Genomic DNA, 20,121 nt, shown 5'->3' on the forward strand with positions numbered 1-20,121 from the left:
AATGAAAAATAAGTAATAAAATCCACAATAAATTGTCGCAGCAATACAGAACACACGGAATAAAAACATGTACCATATTTTTCGGATTATAAATCGCTCCAGAGTATACGTCGCACCGGCCGAAAATTCATAATAAAGAAGGAAAAAAACATATATATGTCGCACTGGAGTATAAGTCGCATTTTTGGGGAAATGTATTTGATAAAATCCAGCACCAAGAATAGACATTTGAAAGGCAATTTAAAATAAATAAAGAATAGTGAACAACAGGCTGAATAAGTGTACATTATATGACACATAGATAACCAACGGAGAAGGTCCCTGGTATGTTAACGTAACATATTATGGTAAGAGTCATTCAAATAACTATAACATATAGAACATGCTATACGTTTACCAAACAATCTGTCAGTCCTCATCGATAAACCCGATGAAATCTTCTTTCTCGATGTTGCTTCTAAACAACTCTGCCAACTCCAAAGGTATGCGCTGCTTCCTCTGGTCGTTTTCTGCTGCATATTTCACTACGTCCAGCTTGTAATCTGCAGTACATGATTTATTTTTCGGTCCAATTTTTGTTCAGCCCTTCTCAGTTTTTATAAGTTACCGCCAACAATGAAATGATCCATTTTAATAGCTACGGCAGTAGCATATAGCATATAGCAGTTAGCATTTCGTGACCCACATTGCACTTCTGCCGTGATTCTCCCCCGCCAAATTGTTATTGGTTGGCGTGTGTGTGACGATTGCTGACGTGTGTGTGACGATTGCTGACATTTTCTTCGTCTCTTCCTCGAATGAGATAAATAATATTATTTGATATTTTACGGTCATGTGTTAATAATTTCACACATAAGTCGCTCCAGAGTATATGTCACACCCCCAGCCAAACTATGAAAAAAACTGACACTTATAGTCCGAAAAATACGGTATTTATTAGGATTGTAATCAGAATTGTGGGGTTCGTGAATACACCTCGCTCACCTTGATCATGATTGTTGTTGAACGAGGTAGTGTTGTTGCTGCTGTGGATAGGGCTACATAACTATAATAAAATGTGTGCCCGGATTTGAAACTGAGGAAGTCGGTTAGGGTCGGCAATAATGTTAAAAAAAACATTAGGTTCTGCGTGCTTCTGTCGGGACAATATGTTACTTAAATAACATCACCTTCAAACAATTCAAGGTGGTTGAATCTGCATTTGATTAGCACCAAAATATACTTTTTTTTTCATCTGGTTCCTACCACTTATGTCAGCACCTGGGCAATCATGTAACCGGGTTTTTGTATCCACGGCTAATTATTTATGTCTGTCAATGCAAGTCCCGTACTGACTTCGGACTACAGTACATGAAAGTATGGCAGTGGTTGTAATGATCCATGACCTGTGTATTTTTTTTGACTCTCCCTGTTCCAGTGGTTCTCAATTGCTATTGTTTTCATCGTCTCCTGTATTTATGATGAACCTGGCTAATTGTTTTCCCAGTGCTCATTAAAGTTTTAAATAATCTATTTTAGATTAAGAGAACAATGTGTATGGCTTGAGAGTGCAATATTAGAGAGGTGGTTTCCACAATAATCAAGGTGGTTAAGGTGGTGGTGGTGGCAATGACTACTGAAGCAGATAAGACACACACACGACTGGCAATGATTATTACATGAGTCCGAACACACACAAACACATGCCACTCTCCAACTTCAAGCATGCAGAACAAGATGCAAACAACTTTACATGTCCGGAGCACAAGTCATCGCCGACAAACAGCTGGCTCAATGCTCCAGATGGACAACAGCTCATGGTGTTAATTATACATCTCATAACACCTATACACTGCTACATGATGAACGTTCCATGCATGCAAAGTAGACACATCAGTGTAATGTGGACACTGCACAAAAAAAATGACCATAAGTCCATATACATCTGTATGCTAGCATTTCTGTATGGCGGCACACTAAGACAAGCTCATTCCATCCCTAGTGTCCGTAAACAATTCTCACCTATTCGATAACAGATAGACTCCCATAGGGTCGTCTGTTATTCCTTTGCATTTTGCAAAACAAATGAACTTGACAGATGGCTGTGTCACCCAAAGCCTTGACTACCAACCTGATTATTCCGAAAACAATACAATAGAGCAGAGCAGGGGAATCATTACCGGAGGATGTGATCGGCAGTTCCAGAGCACACCTCACCCACAGGCGAGGACACTGCAGCACAGCTGAATAGAATTACACTGGTGAAATCGAGCAGTGAGAATGAGTTTAACATTAACTGGGTTATGGTCCGGCAATCTGTCATCAAGCTGGAGCCATTGTCTAGGGCTGCTTGCATGGCATATGAACTCATCCGTCATCTCCTCGTCTATTAATGGCCACCGCTCAGGTTTTAAACTGTCAAGGTACTGTGACTGGGGCAAAGATCCCATGCTGCCTTATGCTGGACGAGTAGGTTTTTTGTTTATCTGCTTTTGTATTGTATATGTTACAGGTAGATCTGAGTGAAGTTTATGTTTTCTGAGTTTTATGACAAGGTTTATATCACAGGTGTCAAACACAAAGCCCAGGGGCCGGATCTGGGCTGCCAGATCATTTCAAATGGCCTGCTTTATATGGCCTGTGAACGCCCAAAAAAATATTAATATTGTACCTTATCTTTTCCTACTAAATGTATTCATTCTTTCCATTTTGACAGAAAAAAAATATATGTAATGCATGAAATTGCATGTATTATAAACTTTGATATTAATCAAAATTGCAACACATACTATGTCATCCAAACATGTTGTTTTGTCAAAATCAAAACAAATACCTTAATATCTGAATAATTTATGATTTCAAAGCAATACAGCCATCAAATTGTACACGGTAAAAATTACAATAGATTTTATGGTAAAAAATTTACAGTATATTACTGTAAATTTTAAAAACTACAGTACAATTCTGTTGACTAAGCTACTATTTGTTTGCCCTAAAAGCTGTGGTTGTTGTTCTTACAGTGTATTACAGCGATTAAAAACATCACCACATTTGTTTTACGGTAAAAAAACTGGCAGGTCATGTTGCCATAATTAACTGTTATTCTATTTACAGTAATAGGTTTTAAAATCCATTGTACATTTTACACGGAACTACGAGTGACTTAGTTGCTATTATTTTCCACTACTAACAGTGGTATTGCTGTTTCATTTTATATATATATATATATATATATATATATATATATATATACATATATATATACATATATATATATATATATATATATATATATATATATATATATATATACATACATATATATATATATATATATATATATATATATATATATATATATAATTTATATATTAGGGTTGTCCCGATACCAATATTTTGGTACCAATATCGGTATCAAAAGTATTTTGATAATTTTCGATACTAAAGGGGACCCCAAAAAATTTAATTATTAAATTTAACAAAAAATCTAACGGTACACTAAACATGTGTTTCTTATTGCAATCCAAGAACAATAACGTCCATAAAATAAAATAGTGAACATACTAGACTACTTTAATTTATTAGTTAGTAAGCAAACAAAGCCCCCCTAATTTGACTACTGACTATGGAGTAACATATTGTGTCATTTTTAACTTTATTATTTGGTCAGAATTATGAAGGACAAGCAGTAGAAAATTAATTATTAAACTACTTGTTCATTTACTGTTAACGTCTGCTTACTTTCTCTTTTAACATGTTCCAACTACACTTCTGTTAAAATGTAATATACACTTATTCTAGCTACAGGATCAAACATTGGTCCTAATTGAAGTCCTCAAGTGTCATGTATTTCCTGAATTTATAAAAAAAATATAAATTTAAACAAAAAAAACTAAAAAAGATTTTGTAATGCTAAAGAATATCGATGTAATCATATTTGTGTCGACTAGTTACGCTCTTGTACTTTGTATCATTACAGTAGATGTCAGGTGTAGATCCACCCATGGCATTTGTTTACATTGTCAAGCACCAGCTTGTTAGCGGTGGCGCCGGTGAGCAATCTTATCCTCCTATGGTGTTGTGAAGCATGTTTAGCTATTCCTCATCCTGCAGAGATGATACTTGTAGGAAACATACTTTATCTGTCGGCATGGAGGCGAAGATAAGTGATTTAGAAGTAACTAAAACACTGCCATCGGCGGATGGACTTTAGCCGCTAGCTAGCTTGCCATGCTTGAAGCACTTCTTGCAGAGAAGTACTTCAAACATCACACACACACATATATATATATATATATATATATATATATATATATATATATATATATATATATATATATATATATATATATATATGTATATATATATATATATATATATATATATACATACAAACCCCGTTTCCATATGAGTTAGGAAACTGTGTTAGATGTAAATATAAACGGAATACAATGATTTGCAAATCCTTTTCAACCCATATTCAGTTGAATAAACTACAAAGACAACATATTTGATGTTCGAACTCAAATTTTTTTTTTTTTTTTTTGCAAATAATAATTAACTTAGAATTTCATGGCTACAACATGTGCCCAAGTAGTTGGGAAAGGGCATGTCCACCACTGTGTTTCATCACCTTTTTATTTTAACAACACTCAATAAACCTATGGGAACTAAGGAGACATATTTTTGAAGCTTTTCAGGTGGAATTCTTTCTCATTCTTGTTGTACGTACAATTTAAGTTGTTCAACAGTCCGGGGTCTCCGTTGTGGTATTTTAGGCTTCAAAATGTGCTACACATTTTCAATGGGAAACAGGTCTGGACTACAGGCAGGCCAGTCTTGTACCCGAACTCTTTTACTATGAAGCCACACTGTTGTAACAAGTGAGTTGGCATTATTTTGCTATAATAAGCAAGAAAGTCCATGATAATGTTGCTTGGATGGCAAAATATGTAGCACTAAAACCTGTATGTACCGGCAACATATGTAGCACAAAAACCTGTATGTACCTTTCAGGATTAATGGTGCCTTCACAGATGTGTAAGTTACTCATGCCTTGGGCACTAATACACCCCCATACCATCATAGATGCTGGCTTTTCAACTATGTACCTAGAACAGTCCTGATGGTTATTTTCCTCTTTAGTCCAGAGTACACGACGTTCACCGTTTCCAAAAAACAATTTGAAATGTGGACCCGTCAGACCACAGAACACTTTTCCACTTTGCATCAGTCCATCTTAGCTGAGCTCGGGTCCAGAGAAGCCGGCGGTGTTCCTGGGTGTCGTTGATAAATGGCTTTGGTTTTGCGTAGTACTTTTAACTAGCACTTACAGATGTAGCGACAAACAGTAGTTACTGACAGTGGTTTTCTGAATTGTTCCTGAGCCCATGTGGTGATATCTTTTACACACTGATGTCGCTTTTTGATGCAGTACCGCGTGAGGGAACGAAGGTCCGTTATATCATCGCATACGTGCAGTGATTTCTCCAGATTCTCTGAAACCTTTGTTGGTATTACGGACCGTAGATGGTGAAATTCCTAAATTTCTTGCAATAGCCCGTTGAGAAATGTTGGTCTTAAACTGTTTGACCATTTGCTCACGCATTTGTTCACAAAGTAGTGACCGTTTCCCAATCCTCTTTTGTGAATAACTGAGCATTTCACGGAAGCTGCTTTTATACCCAATCATGGCACCCACCTGTTCCCAATTAGCCTGCACACCAGTGGGATGTTCCAAATTAGTGTTTGATAAAAATTCCTTAACATTATAAGTATTTATTGCCACCTTTCCCAAATTCTTTGTCACGTGTTGCTGGCATCAAATTCTAAAGTTAATGATTATTTGCAAAAAAAAAAAAAAAAAAGGGTTTATCACTTTGAACATCAAATATTTTGTCTTTGTAGTATATTCAACTGCATATGCAAATTATTGTATTCCGTTTATATTTACATCTGACACAATTTCCCAACTCATACGGAAAAGGAGTTTGTATATATATATATATATGTATATATATATATATATATATATATATATATATATATATATATATATATATATATATATATATATATATATATATATATATATATGTGTGTGTGTGAGTATATATATATATATACTATATATATAAATATATGTGTGTGTGTGAGTATATATATATATATATGTGTGTGTGAGTATATATATATATATATATATATATATATATATATATATATATATATATATATATATATATATATATATATATATATATATATATATATATATATATACTATATATATATATATATATGTGTGTGTGTGGGAGTATATATATATATATATATATATATATATATATATATATATATATATATATATATATATATATATACTATATATATATACTATATATATAAATATATATATGTGTGTGTGAGTATATATATATATATATATATATATATATATATATATATATATATATATATATATATACTCTAAAATTGTGCCCTCACAAAACTTGCAGTGAGTACAGTAGAGTAAAAAAATAAAATTTTCCAAACATTTCAAGGTTATTTTCTGTTGCAGTTGGACATCGGGAGTCACATCTGGAGATCACATTAATTGTACCACATCCATTGTCCACTGAGGCCCCTCTGCTACATCTGTTCTACAGTCTGGAGGAATTAACAAGTGGACACACCACAAAACATTGTAATAAACTTTTGTCACGCTATTATCAAGAAAATTATAGTTTCCTGTTGGAGACTAAATGCTGCAAAACTTGCGGATGGATTTCAAGTTTTACAGGTCTAACAATGAAATGCAGCTTTGTTTGTCTGTGTTGCAAATAACTTAAAGCAGGGGTCGGGAACCTTTTTGGCTGAGAGAGCCAAGAATCCAAATATTTTAAAATGTATTTCCGTAAGAGCAATATCATATTTTTTTTAACACTGAAAACAACTAAATGTGTGCATTTTTAAGTAAGACCAACATTTCTAGAGTATAATATCTCTCTTATTATTTGTAATAACATTGTTATTCTGAAGCTAACTGTGGATGGGACGTGGCCTGCGGGCCTGCAGCGAAGCAGTGTGTGCCAGTACTGTCCTCGAAATCAGCAACAGGTCCGTAAACGGCCCACCCAGGCTTTGTTATCTAATCACCTGTCGCTCTGTTATAAGCAGCAGCCAGGAGAAGAGACTGGGGTTGGGGCTGGAGCCAGACTGCGAAGCAGAACAAAAGAGAAAAAGACAATTGCTGGAAAGCAACGGAGAGACTTATTGAAAAATAAAAAATATTGCAACCCTGAAACAGGCTCTCATGTCGGTGCTTGGTGGTCTGAAGAACACCCGGGAGGGAAAACCCTAAACCCTAAACCAATCAATAATAAATAAGTCACTTCTTACCCTTAATGCAACTGTGGTAGAAAGAGGATGAATGGATTCAAATGCATGAGCATGTTTTTTTTTTGCACGTTATTTTTAACACTTTGATTACAAGTGGAATTATTCATTACTTATTGTGTTAAGCAGTGTCAGCTCAGATTTATTCGAGAGCCAGATGCTGTCATCAAAAGAGCCACATCTGGCTCACGAGCCATAGGTTCCCTACCCCTGACTTAAAGGATCTTCTTCTTTGTTTTGTGTTTTTTTATATATTTTGTGAAAATATTTATACTGCAACATTTCCGTCTTTTTTCATGCATCAGATTTAAAATTACGCTGTTCGTTATTTATTTTAGCTACAAAAAAAATCTATTTTTATCTCTTATTACAATAACTGTGTCTGCTTGCACCCTCACAAGTGTTTCCTCATCAAGAGCATTTCCTGAGAGTCTTTGTCATCATGTTATTGTGTGTGCATGTCTGTATTTGTCCTGTGCCTGTTGACCCAGCTTTTATTGTCGACAGCTCTTTGTGATGAAATTCCTTCTATAAATAGTGTTCACAAATATTGATAAATGTATTTCCTGTATGACCGTGGTCTAACTTAACGTGTAATATAAATACATGTATGAATTATTTATTGTTCATTATAACAAATCATATCGTATTACTGTATATTGTATTAATTATTTATCCATCCATCCATCCATCCATTTTCTACCGCTTATCCCTTTATGTTTATATTGTTTCAATACACCTTATGAAAACAAAGAATTGTAATAAAAAGTTGCACAACAACCAGGGATGTCCGGATACAGCTTTTTCACTTCCAATTTGATACTTAATATTGGGTGATACTGAAATCAATCTGATAGTCATGGTCTCTGCAGGTTTCATCCATCCATCCAACCATTTTCTACCGCTCGTCCCTTTTGGGGTTGCGGGGGGGTCACTGGAGCCTACTGTAGCTCAGCTGCATTCGGGCAGTAGGCTAGGTACACCCTGGACAAGTCGCCACCTCATTGCAGTCTGCAGGTTTCATCCATCCATCCATTTTCTACCGCTTATTCCCTTTGGGGTCGCGGGGGCCACTGGTGCCTATCTTGGCTACAATCGGGCGGAAAGCGGGTTACACCCTGGACAAGTCGCCACCTCATTACAGTCTGCAGGTTTCAAAAAGTCAGAAATCTGACATTTTGAGACTCTTTACCACCATACAACAACAACAAAATAAAAACTACAAAAAAAATTAAGGAAAATTGTTTGCATTTATTTCCGATACATAATCAGGGACCAATTTGTTTCATTAAAGCTAGAACCAATCCAGTGTATGCTAATATACTGATAAGCTATTTTTAAAATAGTTAACAAAAGTTACTATAATACCTAATATTACCTGCTCAGTGGCCTTGTGGATAGAATGTCCACCCTGAGATGGGAAGGTCGTGAGTTCAAACTCCGGCCAAGTCATATCAAAGACTATGAAAATGGGACCCATTGCCTCCATGCCTCACTCAGCATCAAGGGTTGGAATTGGGGTTCAAATCACCAAAACGATTCTCGAGCGCGGCGACCAGTGCTTCTCACTGCTCCCCTCACCTCCCAGGGGGTGAACATGGGGATGGGTCCAATGCACAGAGTAATTTCACCACACCTAGTGTGTGTTTGTGTGACTATCAGTGGTATTTTATCTTACACCGATTTTATTTTTACAATAAGCCACAGGTCAATAAAAAAACAAGATGTGGGCCATACATTGGACACCCTTAGTGATCTTTCTTTTAAGGAAAGTGAAAGTGCAACAGGAAGAATTGCAAAAGTATGAATGATTGTTTTATCCATCCATCCATTTTTCTACCACTTGTCCCGTTAAATTCATTATTACAGGAAGTGCCGCATTCAGACTTGCTTGTATCAAACACTTTTGATTCAAGACGAAAAATTTCAATGGACCTGTGTTAATAGCGCACCGAATGTTGCGATCCGCTGTTCGGATCTTTACATATTCTTGTTTATTGTTCCTTTTTAGTATCACACTGTTGCTTGACGTCCTTATTTCCTGTTTAGTCGGTCACCCTGGTAGCTCATTAGTTCACCTGTGCCTTGCCATCCACGCACATGTTTGTTGTAATCACCTCTCTTATTTAAGGTCTCCCCTTTTCGTTGTTCATCCTGGGTTCTTAATTTGCCTTTGTGCAACAAGTGCCGACTGCTCTGTATGAACATTATCGCTAGCTTACACGCTACGCCTTTGTTTTATTCTAGCTCTCATGCTAATGTTTTGTTTTCCCTTTTCGTGCCTTCGGGCCAAGTTGAGTTTTTCTGTTTGTATTTCTAGCTTTCACGCTAGCGCCATGTATTTGCCTTCCTGCTTAGCACCAGTATTTGTGTTCCTTAGCTCCTTTTATTAGTTAAATAAAAACTTTATTTCTTACCTTTGCTGTGTTCTTGCCGACGCATCCCTGGAAAAACGAACCCGGCATCGCTATGCTAACCAGCCGTTACACCGATATCAATATCGGATCGGGACACTTCTAACAGCAACCTCACCTTTAATCCAGACTGCTTAAGCATGACGAAACCTTTGTCAAAAAGAACTAAAACCAAACATCGTAGGCTTAATGTTTGAATCAATTATCATAGGCTGGCATTATATTGCATTCATTTACTATGAAGATTACATTGCTAATCAAGAGAGTGTACGTCCAATATCACATTTGTTTCAGTTAAAGATGACACCATGTATTTGTGGACTCGTGAAAAAAGGCATTTGTCCTGCGGTCGAAACACCACGTACTGTACCTGCTGCCCAATGAGCTATTGCCCTTAAAACCCATTCTCTCAGCTGAGGTTGTGCCAGTTTCATTAGGCTGGTGTTTAAATAGTCAAAATAGACGTTCTCCATCACTCAAAATATTGAGTTAGGATAACAAAACGAGGTGAAAAGCGTCTTCTTTCTCACTAAAACATGAACTTCACCAGGGTGCTGGTAGGAGTGTGCTCTGCTTCCACATATATGCTTTGAAGTGTCTATGTGAGGTTGGTATTTGTGAAGCACACAGTACATGACGCGGCACAAACTGCCATAAATAAGACGCCTCAAGTTTGCTGTTGGAAGTTTGTTCAGCCTAGAGCACTTTCTCTCCCATTGGTAACTTTGTTGCTCCCCTTATGCTGGTGACACTGTGTAAAATGACAGTGCCCTTGCATTAGTTTCACATTGCATAGCTTTCAGTGCAGCAATATGGGAATGGGTACCAAATTCAGTGCTTTTATAGGTATCGACCAAAGGTAATGTTTCAATTGTCTTTGCCAAAAAAAAACAGGAGCTCAAAAGTACAGTGGGGTGTGCGCTGTTTCAAATAAAAAAAATTAAAAAAAGAGGTAAAAGTACAGCTGATAGGTGTAGTGACATTACCCTCTGCATTTGACCCATATCCTTGTTCCACCTCCTGGGAGGTGAGGGGAGCAGTGAGCAACAGTGGCGGCCGCACTCGGTATTCATTTGGGTGATTTTACCCCCAATTCCAACTGTTGATGCTGAGTGCCAAGGCAATTGATCAAATTTTTTATAGTCTTTGGTATGACTCGGCCGGGGTTTGAACTCACGACCTACCGGACTAATTGCGCTAGCTCGATGCTAATATACCAGTGATTCTCAAACTGTGGTAACTGTATCACCAGTCAGAGTCCTGTACAAAGACAGTCCGAACAACCCAGTTTCAAGCGTTCTCCTCAATGATTGGTCAAAGAGCACTCACGTGACGACAGGGCGCCATGTTACGTACCAGATTGAAACTGCAGCTAAGTGACACTGCAGTTCCTCATAATACATGTCATTTAATTAAAGAGTGTTTGTCGTGTAAACACACCTTGTTGTCCTGCATGGGGACATGCCACTCGAAAAAAATGCGGGAAGCAATTGCATATGTTTCCCATAACCCAAAAAGGAGAATAATATGGAAAGTAAAGGTTTACTTGGAAAGTAAAGGTTTACTTGGAAGGCTGGAAAGCCAATAACAGTATCTTGTGTGAGGTAAGCAAGCATATATACACATTGGAAACCTGGTTTATCACACCCTCAATAACATTAAATTGATACACTTTGCCTGATAAATGTTTTCTTCAAAATTGCACATTTTCTGCATTTGTCACAAACAGTCCAAACCAAATAAATAAAGAATGCAGTAGAAAGCAGCATTTATTCAGTATTCAAGGTAATATGGTAATAATGAAATCTGGAAGCCATGACTTGCCACACCAAAATTTACAAACAAAATATTAAAAACAGCAAAAGTAAAAGCACAGACATATAAAGTGCAATGATTACAAAAAATATATCGGAGGCAAACACCGCAGTTGACATACTTAATACAAAAGTCCTAATTTTGCTGTAATTGTTGTCAAACCTAATGAAGATTTTGGCAAAATGAGGGTAATAGGTTGATTTGTGGTCGCTGTGTATTTTCTGACAAACATTTTGTCTGCGGAAGTGTGTTAGAAAGTCGCTGGTCACTAAACATTTCATGAACATAGAGTGTATCAAAAAAGGCTGCATATCTGAACTAAAACTATTTTTATGTATACTACTTTAACAAAACAAAAGTGTGTTTTAATGTAAGTTTATGAGCTGGAGTCTATCTAAAACTATATTTAGATTTATTAGTTTGGAAAAACTCTTGTCAGAACCCATACGCAAACATGGCGCCTTTCATTTAGTTTTCCATACGCTCTATACATGAGTCAGCCAGTAGTGGTACGCAAGCTTCATCAAGCGTGACTCAAATATTAATCTATATTTCTGGAAAGAGTGATGCCGCCTTACCGGTTAGGGTGAAGGCCGTCCGTCCTCACAAACCCGGTTTGCCCCAGAAAGAGGGCCAATTATCAATAAACGTCCCTGTTCTCTACAAAAACTAGCTAGCCACTTGTTAAGCGAGACTAATCTGTTATACATTCATTTCATGTCGCAGGCAGGGGGCCTGAGACAAGTCCTCGATGCCAAGACATCTTTCAAGTGAGATTACAAGTCCGAGCTATGTTCCTCTTTGTAATCTCTGGCTGTCTCATCCTAGTGTCATTGGAGCCTGCGTGTACAACTATGTTTGCGTCGCTCGTGGTTTGATTAGCCTGTTGTACATGTTTAGTAGGCTGTTGTGAGTCAGCACTCTGAGACGAGCTTCAATGTTGGGTGCTCTGGCCCCAGGAATACACTTAATAATGGCTGGTTTACTAAACTGTATGTTCCGGGTGATGGAGTCCCCTATGACTAAGGTGTGGTGTCCGGTAGACTGGGATGTTGGACTAGCTAAAGGGCTAACTCTATGCTGCGTCTTAACCAGTTCACCATGGCTTGTAGGCTATTTAGGGCTAATATAAACTGGGCTAATGAACTCACTACAGCTAATGCTAGCAAACATCTTCTAGTACAGACAACCTCTCCATGAGAGAGTTGCACGGACAGCAGGGCGCCATACTCACGTTGTGTCTTTCATCGAGTTACGTTCTTGCTGTCTTCGGCGCTATAGGGGAAGAGTAGCAGCAGTGTGAGGAAGCATGTCCGGGCCAGGGCGCATTCCAACGTGCACTCATCCGTGCGCTCTGCTGATTGAGCCTCCAAGAGCGCACCTGCATGCGGCACTTCGGCAGAGGCTGGGCCGATGTACAGCTGCAATTAATCACCGGTAATCAGCACACCTGAAACTGATCACCAGACCTGCCTTCATAATCCTGCACAACCTGTTATCCCGCGCCAGAACGTAATCATCTGTTCCCGTACGGTATGCCGACTAAGGAACCTCCTTGTGCATTCTTGCCTTTAGTGTCCTACCGCTACCATGCAAATTTGTCCCCTGTGTTTTCTTCCATCGCCTTGGATTCAGGCAGTGTGTCTCGCTTCCTTGGACTCCCCCTGGATCTCGACTGCCTTCCCGGATCTCGATCCCCTCGCATGGACACAGGCTCTGACGCCTCTCTCTCTCGCCCTGGATCTTTCGCCTCTCGCTCAACACTACCGGAAACACTCAAAAGCTAATCACCAAACATAGTCACACACCGCACATATTTGGATTAGTTCAAACACTGCTAATTAATATTATTATTTTTTATTTATTTATATATATATATATATATATATATATATATATATATATATATATATATATATATATATATATATATATATATATATATATATAGAGAGAGAGAGAGAGAGAGAGAGAGAGAGAGAGAAAGATTTAAACTACCCCCCTGTTGTCTGTGCCGTCTACTCCTCCTGTGTACATAAAAAAGCAGACACCTTCGGGGCGCAGTTGCTTTGGCTCGGGACTAGCTTAGCAGGTAGATACCTGAGAGCGAGGCGATGGGACAGTCAGTAGGTCCTTTGTAAATATGTTTGAAAATTGATTCATTGAAACTTTTATTAATAGGTTGGACAGTACAGTACATATTCCGTACAATTGACCACTAAATGGTAACACCCGAATATGTTTTTTAACTTGTTTAAGTCGGGGTCCACGTCAATCAATTTATGGTAAAGAGATTAGCTGCTGGACAGGTGTAGGCCATCAGCTTTAATATCAACTACACAGTACAAATAAAGAAAGCTATAAAATAATTAGAAGCACACAAATGTGTGTAGAAAATTAAAAAAAAAAACATGTCTCCTGCATGGGCTAGACTTGAGTAAACAAGAAGTGAATAAAAAGGGAAGAAACAAGCTGAGAAAGTAACTTCGATCTCTGATGTGATTAATCACAGTGTTGCAAATCCCTTTTTAGCTAATTGCTACCAGCATGAGAGATTCCTCCCCTTCTCCTACATGTTCAATATCAATTTTCAGGGCAGGCACAACAAGAGAGAGCGCGAGAGATAGCACTGGTCTGTTCCCTCGAGTCTCACCAGTGGCCTCACTGATAAAAACTGCACTAACAGCACTTAGCCATTTCACAGTGCGAGTAAACAGACATACGTACACACACACACACACACACGCACACACACACTAACTCTCTTATTCACAGCTGTGTGCGGTAATGAAGGAGAAAAGATGGGCCAATCGAAGTGAAACAGGGAACAGGCTGGTGTCATCTGCTCTGTGACCTTCTGAGAAGACAGTGTGTGTGTGTGTGTGTGTGTGTGTGTGCACGCGCAAGTGTGCATGTGTGTGTTTGTGTGTTCTGCTCAAGAAGTCTAGAGGTCAGACCTGTGCTCACTGGAGGGAATTAACATTTGTCTGCTTTGCTAAGGACAGGCTGTTCCCCCCTGGAGAACATAAGATATGTGCACAGATTGGAGAGTTTAAGTCTGTTTTATTCAGGATTTGTCTGTGCTATTGTAGGATACAAATACACTGTTAGTGTAGTTTAGTTGATCAAAAAAAAAAAAGTCGGAGATTTGCAACACTGTTTGGTCAAATTCAAAGTCAGTGGTTATGGGTTCGTAAAATGTGTGGCTAAAGCATACACTTTAAATATACAGTATCTCAGTGTAGTATTTTTATAATTTGACGCAATATGGGATTTTGCTAATACCAGGTTTATAAGGTAGAATGAATCAAATTCACAATATACAGCAGTATGTGTTTGAGTGTATCTATGTATGTGTGTGTGTGTGTGTGTGTCTTCTTGTGTTTCTACCCTTCTTGAGACATCAACAAGGAAAAGTGCCTTCCATATAAGGACCGAAATCCTGGTCTCAATACGGAAAACCACTGCATCTACAGAGTCCGTGAACATTGCTCCAAAGTCAATATTTTGTGTTTATTTAATGTGCATACAAAAGTAAACATTGACAGGTTCAAAGGCAGCAATATATGATAAAACAAGAAGGAAGCTAAAGAAGGACTTCATACCCGAAAAAACACGCCAGGCGAACAGCTGATTTTACGACTTCCGGTGCTGACATTAGACAACCCGCTTCCTACATGTAACCATAGGATGAACTAATACACTACGGTAATAAGACTATAGTGGCCATTAACCATTAGCTTCTACAGCTGGGTTGCCCAAAGTGCGGCACAAGGGCCATCTGTGGTCCATGACTCATTTGTCATCGGCCTTAAGCACATTACTAATAAACAAAAATAGAGATCTCATTTGCATCCCTGGTGGTGAAATCCATCAAAATGAGGGTGGTCCCAAGCGACTGTGTGTCGGTTTTTAAAGTGCTTCCCCTCTGGTCAACCTATGATAATGACAAGTGTGTGTAAAAATTTTAAGTGCTCCCCTCTGGCCAACATATGAAATAACAAGTGTGTGTAAGAAATTGAAATGCGCCCACTTTGGCCAAAATTGATACAAAAAATAAAATAAATATATATAAAGAGTGACATACTGTAATAACTTGAAGTAAATAATGACGATTAAAATCCAATGACAAACCAAAAAATCGACATCAAAAATAACTAGCAGCTTATCTTTTTTATATTTGCATAGTATGTATGTATATATTATTAATATTGTAAATAAAAATCTTTTTATATCTACAAAAGGGTGGTCGTAAAGAGGTAGGCATTTTTGGAGCTCTCAAGAAGGTAACAAATACAAGAGAGAGAGTGTGTGTGTGTGTGTGTGTGTGTGTGTGTGTGTGTGTGTGTGTGTGTGTTTGTGTGTGTGCGTGTGTGTATGTGTGCACGTGGTTGCTCTGGCGACAGCTTGCCCTTGACCGCACTCACAAGCAGAACTCCCCTGACACCTTCAGCTATTCCCTGGCATCTTCATATTTAAAGTACCGCCATCTCAGAATTGATCATAAACAAGTTTGAAGCCTGTCTATTACAGTCAACGATGTCTATTTATGTGAGAGTCACAAAAAAAAACGTTTCAAAATGAATCTTAATTATATGGACAGAAAATGTAACAAAATGTAATTACAAATATAAATAAAAATGTACATCATACTCGCCTGAGAATGATCGTCCTCTGCAGTGGACAGAGTTTTTTGTCAGAAAAAAAAAGGCTTGTAAAGCAAAACACAAGTGTCCACTGCATTGGACACTGGGTTTTAGAAGAATATGCAGTAGTACCTCAACTTATGAGCTCAACTGGTTCCACTGTACTGAGCTTGTTACCCCTGATGTCTACAAGATGTGGAACGCCAGCTAAACATAGCCTTCTTTCTGTTGCGGCTCCGGCGTGCAGTGAAATAGCGCTGACTTTTACGACATCTCGCAAATTTGTGCATAATCACGTAATAAAGTAAATACCGTGGAGTGTCTCGAACTTTGCCGTCCGTCAATACCCATAGGCGGGCATGTCTGAGACAGCATTGACTTGACTTGGCTCATGGAAAAGACCACAGTTTTGCTTTGTAGAAGACAGCTTTATATTTTTTTATTGCAAGCTACAACACAATGATAACATTATCACACACACACACCTGGAAACCAATCGACAGTTAACTTCATATCTGCTGGTATTTGACACAGGCCTCCATATAGCTGCCCGCTATATGCCTGTATCAGGGTTTGTACGGGTGCTTAAAAACCTTGAAATTTCTTGGATTTTAATTTTGTGTTTTAATGGTTTGAAAAATGCTTAAATTTTGGGTGAAGCGCTTGTAAATGCTTGGAAATGTTCATCATATTTCTTTGCAGTCTTACTCAGTAGGCTAATTATAAAATGGAAAAAGATGAAACAACTTCCTTTAAAAATGAAAGGGACACGCTTGATCTGTTGGCTTTGCACCAGCCCTTCCATTAGGTTGTTGTCATACGGCTCTGTGTCGCCCCCAAGAGAACAGTGGAGCATCGGTCCATCATGCCGAGAGGTTGTCGTTTTGATGAACATTGGATGGAAAATGACAAATACAAACTTTGGATAAAACGTGGACCAAATCCACGCGTGAAGTGAATTATATTTATATAGCGCTTTTCTCAAAGTGACTCAAACCGCTTTACATAGTGAAACCCAATATCTAATTTTTATATTTAAACCAGTGTGGGTGCCACTGGGAGCAGGTGGGTAAAGTGTCTTCCCCAAGGACACAACGGCAGTGACTAGGATGGCAGAAGCGGGAATCGAACCTGCAACCCTCAAGTTGCTGGCACGGCCGCTCAACCAACCGAGCTATACCGCCCCGTGTAGCCTGCTGCAAATTATGCAAAAAGGAAATCCAACATGGTTCAATGTATTTTTTGCTCCATTATTTTGGTTGTCTACTTAACTTGTCTCACTACCTCTGTCATGTCTGTTGATCATGTTTTTGTTTGGCCATGTGCTGTTTGTTTTGTTTCCATGACTACCAATTAGTTTTCACCTGTCACGCACCTGTCTCTTGTTTTGCACTCACACACCTGTTTTCTCTAATCATGTCTATTATTTAAACCAAAAGTTGCCAGGGAGTCAGCCTGGCGACTTTATCTCTACTCACTTCATGCCATGCTACCTCTGTCACTCATGCCGATCCATAGTTTTTGCTTCTTGTCTTGCCACGTAAGTTTTGTTTATTAATGCCACAATTACTGTAATGTCTTGTTTTTTGTTCATAGTTCTGCCTTTGTGCTAGTCTTTTGTTTTCATTAGTGAAGTTTGTTCTCCGCCATTGTGCGCGCCGTTTGTTTGCTTCCTGTTAGTGTTATTAAAATATGTGTACTTACATTCACGTCTTGCCTGCGCCAACTCTCCATTGCCTTCCGGAAAAACAAACCCCCAAATCCATGCACTGACAACCTCAGTTAAAGCAAACAAGTTACATTTTGTCATTTCTGTTAATTGAATTTAAATGGTTATATTATTATTAGTGGGCTTCACGGTAGCAGAGGGGTTAGTGCGTCTGCCTCACAATACGAAGGTCCTGCAGTCCTGGGTTCAAATCCAGGCTCGGGATCTTTCTGTGTGGAGTTTGTATGTTCTCCCCGCGAATACGTGGGTTCCCTCCGGGTACTCCGGCTTCCTCCCACCTCCAAAGACATGCACCTGGGGATAGGTTGATTGGCAACACTAAATTGGCCCTAGTGTGTGAATGTGAGTGTGAATGTTGTCTGTCTATCTGTGTTGGCCCTGCGATGAGGTGGCGACTTGTCCAGGGTGTACCCCGCCTTCCGCCCGATTGTAGCTGAGATAGGCGCCAGCGCCCCCCGCGACCCGAAAGGGAATAAGCGGTAGAAAATGGATGGATGGATGGACATTATTAGACTTGTTTGTATTGTGAAAGTCATGTAATGTATAATTTGTAACCTTTTTTACAACTTAGAGCTGAGTTAATATGAATGATTTTGTGGTTTTGACACAACATGGTTGTATGCATTTATTGCTGTATTATTTTTGTTGTCTACATAACTTGTCTGGCTACTTCAGTGAAAACAAAAAAGTTAACTTGTGTCTTTTTGTTAATTTGTTATCATAGCCACAGTTATAAGGCTAGATGTGCTTAATGAACGGTGACTGAGGTGTTGTGAAACAAACAAAATATTTTCCTTTCATTTATTATGCTTATATTAATGTGGAACAGTTTTGTTAATAAATGAGGGAAGTTGACATTCTGATGGTGAGTGTATTCAAATCACATTATGCAGTTTACAAGCACAAATTGGGGTGAATCAATCCGTGCTGTTCGATTTAATTGAGTGCTGTAAGTAAGAAAAAGAACAAGAAATTTTAAAAACAACACAAATGGAGACATGTTTGCAAACACCAATGACATTGAATAGAACATAAACACTGCTTAATTTTCTATGCCCCATTCAGTTAATGATAACTGCTGGTTCAATGTTAGGCTTAGGTTTTAGCAGATTTTCCGCATTTTTTCTACAGGCAGCACTTGATGACCTCAAATAAGGCTGTGGATTGATTCACACTGGTTTTCGCCTTTTAAATGGTACTGGAAAAACCGTAATATTGTTCTTGAAAATCCTTAAAAAGTGCTTGAATTTGGCCATGGAAAAGGTGTGCAAACCTTGCTGTAAACGCTTATTGGATTTTGGACATCCTGAATCAGCATATCCTCATCCATTATTGTCAACAGGGTGAATTTACGTCTGAAAACCTTTGACGAGTTGACTTCATGTCTGTCCCCGTCCTTTAGGAAGTTTGAAAGTATAAAATCCATTTCGCCTAGGGGATGGACTATTTCATTATAGAAACAAACCGGATAAAGTATTTTGTGTTTGTGCGTGACTTCATGTCCATTACCAGAATATTTAGCTACATTGAACCAAAATCAACCAGAAAAAATTGACGCCCTGCATATATTTATTTAGCGCAGGGTTGCGGAACATCACTGCAATGACAGTGCCGTTCCGCAGGCGGTGGAAACAGACACATTGACTTCAATAAAGTCGGAAAGAGTCCGCCACCATGACAATACTATCCTGCTGTCGTTTCAAATCCTGTGGAAATCAATGGTAACTGAAAACATTCTCTATTAAGATAAATTGAAATTGATTCCATTGGTGCCTTGCCGTCCCTTGTTTGAAAAACTATACAACATGTATTTCAAACAAGTATGGTACTTTTATGAAATATTGTAATAATATTTTCAGCATTTACTTAGGGTAGCAGACATTTGCTGCTTTTCTTTCATGTAACAAAAGGAACTGCGATTATTGGTTCTGTTGCACATGGACATTTTTGAGTGACGGACCAGAATTCAAAGTTGACAGCAAGCTATATTTATGTACCAGAGGTAATGCTCCATTGTCTAATTCGCAGAGTCAGGACTAGACAAAACAAACTGAAAAACGTCAAACCAGGCACCGGCAGCTTCCCAACATTTTCATGGATAAATGAAATTATTTGGAAATTATTGGCTGTATGGGCTGGC

Source organism: Nerophis ophidion, linkage group LG11 (genome assembly GCF_033978795.1).
Source record: "Nerophis ophidion isolate RoL-2023_Sa linkage group LG11, RoL_Noph_v1.0, whole genome shotgun sequence".
Taxonomy (NCBI): Eukaryota; Metazoa; Chordata; class Actinopteri; order Syngnathiformes; family Syngnathidae; genus Nerophis; species Nerophis ophidion.